At 38.3% G+C, this 7,946-nt stretch overlaps 1 pseudogene; it reads left to right on the forward strand.

Moving 5' to 3' along the window:
- Positions 1-742: 742 nt before the first annotated feature.
- LOC134250074 (zinc finger protein 507-like) lies at positions 743-5,148 on the forward strand (annotated as a pseudogene).
- The last annotated feature ends 2,798 nt before the right edge of the window (positions 5,149-7,946 follow it).

Consider the following 7,946-nt stretch of genomic DNA (forward strand, 5'->3'; position numbering starts at 1 on the left):
TTTTAGCAGTTTTTAATATTTTATTTTTTTTTTTCATCAAAATGAGTTAATATATTAATTTATGGCACTTAATGACTAGAACTAATTTCTCTCAGTTAAATTCTTCCTGTGTAAATTTGTTGATTATTTTTATTAAACTTATTATGCTTAAATTGTTCAAGATTTATATTTTGACTCACTCCAAAGCTCTATCTGTAGCTTTTGATATTCATTTAAAATTTCAAGTTTACCTTTAAGGCTGTATAACACCATGCAATAGAGAAACTTTGATTTAAATTAAATTTTCTGTGAAAAAAATTTAGATGCTTTAATAGAAAGTTAGTGCTTTCTTTTGAAATAAAGGAATGTTTGTACAACTTGTGCACCCATGCAGCAATAAGTTTTTCCTAATAAGCCAACAATGATTTGAATACCATTTTCGTGTATACTCGTGCGTAGAAATATACACGGAGAAATGTGTGTTAACGTGACGTCACAATGAGGCTACCTAGGAGTTAGTAAAAATGCAACGATATAGTGCAGCGAGAAATTTGAATATTGAGTATATTTTGGTGCTTTCAAACATGTAAAATGTAAATATAAGGATTTTTTAAAGTCTCCTGTGAATTATTGGTGTGTGAATACACAGAATGCTTGTAGGCATATTAGTCATGAATTATTGTTGTGTGATTCAACGTGACAAGTCTGTGTGATTCACACTGCAATAACTCACACAAAACTTTTCAAAAACATTCCTTATCAGATGTGGTTCAGAAGCCGTGCAGCAGCAGCAGCAAAAGAATCCCCCAAAATGTCACCATCAAGAGATCTGACGAAATTATCGCCATGGCAGCGTTGTCCTCCATTGGAAATGTTGCTGCAGCTTCCATTGACAGGAGCCACACACAGGAGGCAGCCGAATCATCAACCACTGCCGTAAATACCTCAAAAACCAACCAATTAAATGATATAAAGACTGAAGAACCCATCCCTAATGTCATTTATGTGTATGATGGATCAAAACTCCCACAGGTACATGGTAGGGTGGAGAAAGCCAGTATATCAGGAGTGTATCCCACCCCTCATAATGTAACAGTCCTCAAAGACGGAGACGGGATTGGTGTCAGTAGTGACCCTCAGGTCATCACACCAATAGCCAATCAGATGGTGGTCAGCAAAGAAGTCTTCAAATGTGGGGAGTGCAAGTATTCCACCCACAACCGCAGCTACCTGAAGCAGCATGTAGATCTGATCCACAATGCTGTGAGGCTGTACAAGTGTCCGTTCTGTGACTATGCTGGAAAGAGGAGTCACTCATTAAGGGAGCACCTTATTGTTCACTCCAATGAAAGGCCATACACTTGTCCCCATTGTAATGCCACTTTCCGCAAGAAAGGCCATTTGACAAATCACGAAAAACTGCACAAAAAGTCAGTGAAGTGTCCCATTTGTACAGAATGGTTTCAGAGTTCAGAGATTGAGAAACACATGTTAGAGAAGCATAATGCAAGGAAATTTTTACTTTGTGACATCTGCAAATTCATGGCACTAGACGTTCCCACCTTTAACAAACACATGGAATCTCACCACACAACGGATGTTCAGAAGAAGCAGATCGTGTGTAGCAGCTGTAAGACTATGTGCCCTGACTACGATTCTTTCCTAGAACATGCTAAACTTCATGAAAATGAACTTGATGAAGAACCAAAACAAGATATGTCAAAAACACCAAAAAATGTCATGATCAAGTGCTCTGAGTGCGGGATAGTGACCTCGGACCAGGAATCCATGAGGGCACACATGTGGGTGCATATTAATCCGTCGCTTAAAAAGGAAATAATGGTTCCTGAGGCACCTGAGAAAACTATCAAGCATACTGCCTACAAGTGCCTGGACTGTGACTTTACCTGTGAAGAAGCCAAAGTATTTGTTGCTCACATGGTGCAACACAAACCAGATCTACAAAACATTATGCCTGAGCCAAAGAAATCTCACACAGTTTTAGCCAGTGAATCTCAAATATCTACAGAAAAATCACCCACAAAAGTAATTTCTGAGAGCAGTGAAGAGGATATTGTTATACTTTCTGGTTCAAGTCCAGCAACAAAACAACAGATTGAAAAATATCTTGCAGAAAAATTTTCTAGACCTACTGTTGAAAAAGAGGCAGTTATAAATATACACCCTGTGATTCAACAAGTAGTTTCAAAGCAAGTTCCCCAAGGCAGCCAAAGTAATGCAGAACAATTACCGTTTGTGCATGACCAGTCAAATGCCAAATTTCGGTGCACAATTTGTGGATACACCTGTGACCATCAGAGAACAATAAAAGCACACATCTGGAAACATTCTGGAAACAAAGACATCGAGTATCCTATGTTCAGGAATGGTCCTCTAAGTGTTTATGAAGATATGAGTGTTTCAGCAGTTATGAAAGAGTACGTCCTCCCAGCAGAAAAGTTACCTGCAAGTGGATCTGAACCTGACCCGTCCAACACAGTCAGGGAGAAACCAGTGAAAATGGCAGTCAGCCCGATAGCCCCAGCATTGGCCAGTATGCTTGCTCAGAGAGCAAAGCAGAAACCTGAAGAAATTAGCAAGAACTTACCTCAGCCAGAAAAGCAAAGAAATAAAGTGAAAAATGTGGACTTGAATGTTCGTAATATACCAGGAACAGACTATTATGAGATTAACATTTGTACCAAAAATCCAGAAAAAATGGAAGTAAGCATTGAACAGAAACAGGACATGGGTCAAAAGATATACAGTTTTGAAGACGTAGAAATGCATGAAGCCACCAAACAAGGAGTTGTTGATTCTAGGCCAGTAGTGGTGGAAAGTGTGGATACATTATCATCTTTATCAACATACACAGGAATGAGAAGTGGTGAGAGCAGTCCAAAGTCCACCGTCCCTGAAGACACTGCGAGTGAAGACCAAGATTCAGGTGTTGCCTTGGACTCTTCTTCACAGGTGGAAGCAGATGCTCTGAATTCCAACCTGGCAGAAAACAGAAAGAACAACAAGACAATGGAGGTATTCCACCACTGTTCGGATGAGTTGCAGACGGTAGAGTGTGAGGTTTCAAGTGGAGATGGCCCTGAATTGTGGATGGTGATGATGAAGGAGTTACAGAAGATGAAAGATTGGAGGAAGTGCAAAAAGGAAGAGAGTCATCCTCCAAGAGAATGAGAACCACCTCTGTAACCACAGAATCCGCAGAATGACTCTCCTTTCACTGCTCCAGAAAGGCCCCAACAACAACCCAGCTTGTCCTGTGAAAGAGGATAGCCAAAGTGATGGACAACAAAACGCCAAAGGCAAAGCAGCTGAAACTGAAAGCTCCAAAAAAGGTGGCATATCCTCCTCATTATTAGCTGTTATAGAGCAGCTCAGAGAAAGATCTAGAGAACGTGAATCACTGGAAGATGATTCAATACTTCCACAAAAGAGGGGCACAAAGAGGAAAATCAAAAGGGAATCGAGGAAGATATCAGTGTGTGGAAAGTATGGATAATGTGGAAAAGACAGAAGACTCAAAATACAGATGCAAACTATGCCACTATTCTCACTTGGACTCTTTTATGATAAGACAACATATGAGGCTTCACAAGGAAAAGAAGCCATTTGAGTGTTCACTGTGCGAGTTCATTGCCATTTCAAGTGAAGATCTACAAGACCACATGATAAAACACTGCAAAGTTAGAACCTACCAATGCAAGTTGTGCAGCTCAGCATTTAACTACAAGAGTCAGTTGCGAGCACATATGCGTGCCCATAATGATAAAGACATTTTTGTTTGCGATGATTGCGATTATGAAAGTAACAATCCAGTCGCCTATCGGAATCATGTTCGAGGGCATGCAGAAAAGAAATTGTACAAATGTGAAGTCTGTGAAAATCGTTTTGTTTCAAAACATGATCTACGAACTCATAAAAAGCTCTTGTGTGGAAAGAACAGATCATTTAGTTGTGATGAGTGTGACTTTGTCGCCATAGGTCCTCAAGAACAACGCACTCATGCTAAGGTACACAACAAGGAATTCAAGTGTGCAAAGTGTGAGTATGTTACAACTAGCATTACCCGATTTCAAAGCCACACAAAAACTCATGATGAGGAACCTAAATCCCTGAAATGCGAGCTATGTGACTTCCCTGCAGTTTCCAGTAGAAGCTTAAAGTCTCACATGAAACGTCACATCAACGACCAACGCTTCGTTCAGCAGCCACTGGAGCAGTACAAATGTAACTTGTGTGGCTATGTTTGTCACCACTTGCCTTCCTTGAAGTCCCACATGTGGCGCCATGCCAGTGATACCAACTATAGTTATGAGTTCACCAATGAAGTGATCAATGCAGCAATTGATTATGATTGTCAGAAATCAAAAGTACAGACTACCAAGAAATCGATATAGCAGCATTCTTTAACACGATTAAACAAAAATTATTTGAAAGAGAGGCTAAGGAAAAGGAAGAACAAGATACGGATAATGAGCGTGCGAACCAAGCCGTGTGCTGGGTGACCTTCCGATGTTGTCAGTGTGGCTTTGAGACAATCAATAAAGCGGAGCTGAACTTGCACATGAAAAGTCATTCTGATGTCATTCAGTGGACACTTTAGGTGCCCCCAAAGAAATGTAAAAAAAATCTGATGTTCATTAAACAGACATGTGTATTGATAGTTGAGATGTCTGCTATCATAACTTGATAGATACGGGTATTTGTGGGGTTTTAGTGAATCAGGAGTCATGGCATTGTCATCAAGTTTTAACACATGTAAATGTAGAAGTTTGTTATAGTATGTTAATATCTAGGGGTTAAGATCTATATTTGAATTTTTTGGCAGCCATAGTATCTGAGGAAGATAGCATAATTTTATTTTACTTAGCATCCATTATTAGGTTTCTGTGTTTAATATCTGTCATTGTTACATGGTTCCCATTTTGGAATTATCTTCATGCATATCTTAAACAGGAAGTATATTTATGGTGGACTTTGAGTGTTCCTACTTCTTACTATCACGAACCTGCCGGTAATCATTATCATATCTGTATGATGTAATGTTAATGTGTATTTGGGGATGGATGAAATAGATCTCTAGCTTTTTTTGTTTTATCTTTGTTTTGTTTTTTAGATTATTTTGTTCTGCCTGAGGTTGTGAATCTGTGAATAGGTGTATGTGTATTTCAGTTAAAGAAATGTGTGGGAGGGGCTGTTATAAGTACCATTTATTTGTATGTACCTTGTAAATGACTAAATGATGCCTTGGTCATGACACTGATCAGCTGTTTACCTACCCCCACATCACTTACATCTTGTCTTCTTGTCAAGAATTCCTCGATGCACAGTCAAGTTTTTTTTCTCCGAGAAAACTAGCACTTTACAGTTTACAGTTACTACAAGTAGTTATAGAGATATTGAAAATTGGCCTTGTTTGAATCTCATTTGTTTTTGCTATGTAAGTTTCCTTTTTATAACTTTTATATTTCATGTATTTTTGATTGTGCAGCTATTTGAAGTAATTAAATGAGAAAGATATTTACTGGAATACGATGTAGATAGGGGCTTACATTTTACATGTATAATATGAACTTGTTTTTTGTTACCTATTTTGTCCATTATGTGTAATTTTCAAACATAATCCTTATGAAAATGAATAGATTATTGAGTGTGAAATATTTTAGGATTTGTTTAATACAGGATGCGTTTGTTAGTGCTTAATTATAGCATGTTCTTTAATCTGTAGAGGACCCTGCTTTTAGATTTGATGAAATAAATTGAATGTAAAATTTCTTAATATTATTGTTATTAAAAAATGTTTTCCTGTTTTTTGCTATTTGTTAATGACGTAGTTGCGAATATAGAACTACTTTAAAAGTATAATGGCAGCGGATACGCATGCATATGTAAAATGCATTTGATATGCTAGTATAACCGTAACAGCACGAAAGACATATAGGGACTCTGCAACAACAACAAAAATCAATTGGAGGGAAATATAGCCGACAAAACCATTTATGAGTCTTTTCTAATCATGACAAGGAGCACACGACGGATGTGACCGGCCGGCAGAGCACATGACAAGGAGCACACGACGGATGTGACCGGCCGGCAGAGGGTGCTCAGTCCTCCATGGCACCTGATCCCACTTCTGATGTTTCGGAGGTCAGTGTTTGCTCTGCTCTTATTAGCTCACCTGAGCCGAAGGCAGCAGGAAGCATCCTCAGGTGGTGTAGATTCAAGTTTGTTCAAATCATTACCCCCGGGGGTAGGGCGGGGCCAAAATGGCCGACTAAAGTTTTACATAGAAATATATAGGAAAATTCTTTAAAAATCTTCTCAAGAATAACAAAGCCATGATTGATCATATCTATATGGAAGCATCCTCAGGTAGTGTAGATTCAAGTTTGTTCAAATCATGACCCCCGGGGGTAGGGCAGGCCCACAATGGCCGACCAAAGTTTTACATAGAAATATATAGGAAAATTCTTTAAAAATCTTCTTTTCAAGAATAACAAAGCCATGATTGATCATATTTATATGGAAGCATCCTCAGGTAGTGTAGATTCAAGTTTGTTCAAATCATGACCCCCAGGGGTAGGGCGGGGCCACAATGGCCGATCAAAGTTTTACATAGAAATATATAGGAAAATTCTTTAAAAATCTTCTTCTCAAGAATAACAAAGCCATGATTGATCATATTTATATGGAAGCATCCTCAGGTAATGTAGATTCAAGTTTGTTCAAATCATGACCCCCAGGGGTAGGGCGGGGCCACAATGGCTGATCAAAGTTTTACATAGAAATATATAGGAAAATTCTTTAAAAATCTTCTTCTCAAGAACAACAAAGCCATGATTGGTTATATTTGTAAGGAAGCATCCTCGGTTAGTGTAGATTCAAGTTTGTTCAAATCATGTCCCTCGGGGGTAGGGTGGGGATGGCCGACCAAAGTTTTAAATAGAAATATATAGGAAAATTCTTTAAAAATCATCTTCTCAAGAATAGCAGAACAATAACTGGTCAAAGGTTTACTTTTGGATTTAAACTTTTCAATAATAAAACCAATTTCTACTTTTTCTTAGCCACAGTGCTCAGGTGAGCGATGTGGCCCATGGGCCTCTTGTTTTGTATTGTTTTAAGGACTTGGATATTGAATACTGTTCGTTATCCCCATATCCTTGTTCACAAACACCGTAATTTGATGAAGAAAATGACTAAGGAGTCCTTTACTGGCTATATAAGCGTAACAGGAAAAAAGAAAGGTATGGCTCACTGGGAATCGAACCCAAGACCCATTATCAACTACATGTACATCTATAGTCAGTTGCGTTAAACCCTGAACCTCCCTAACCAGGCCAATATCCACGAACCAAACCACTACATCAGGAAGGAGATCAAACACATTTTTTAACAGTTTTGCGACTCTTGGTTATAATTCTCAGCTCTGAAGTTTAAGGGGAAAAAACACTGATTAAAAAAAAATCGTGTTTCTCATTAGATGAAAATATTGAATAATATTTCTAAGCTTCGTGATCCTGGGGCTCGCTTACATGGAAAGCCAGTGCGTTATGAACTTCATTGTGGGCCATTTCCCAACTGAAGGAGATCTGTTTTTCAGACTTGCTGCAGATTTCTTTACAACACTATTTTATCCACCTAACGTTTAATAAAATCGTATTAATGACTTCATTGTTTCAAAGACAAGATCATCCCAACTGCATGACAGCCTATTGACAAATGATCATTTGGGTCCTTTGTAATAACTTTCCTGTTATAAATGGCATTGTTACTACAATTTCACTATTCACTAAATGGGTTTGCACTTGCTTTACGCTTTGCAATTATCTTGCACATATTAGGTTTACAGTATCAACGTTATAAAGCTCAGCTTGATGTCAGGGGGTTGATATTGTGGCAAAGGTATTTCACAATAAGTGTCTTATTCTAAAAGAAAAGTGGTAGGT

Source organism: Saccostrea cucullata, unplaced genomic scaffold (assembly GCF_032062105.1).
Source record: "Saccostrea cucullata isolate Sc308-1 unplaced genomic scaffold, CSIRO_AGI_Scuc_v1 ctg16591, whole genome shotgun sequence".
Lineage (NCBI taxonomy): Eukaryota > Metazoa > Mollusca > Bivalvia > Ostreida > Ostreidae > Saccostrea > Saccostrea cuccullata.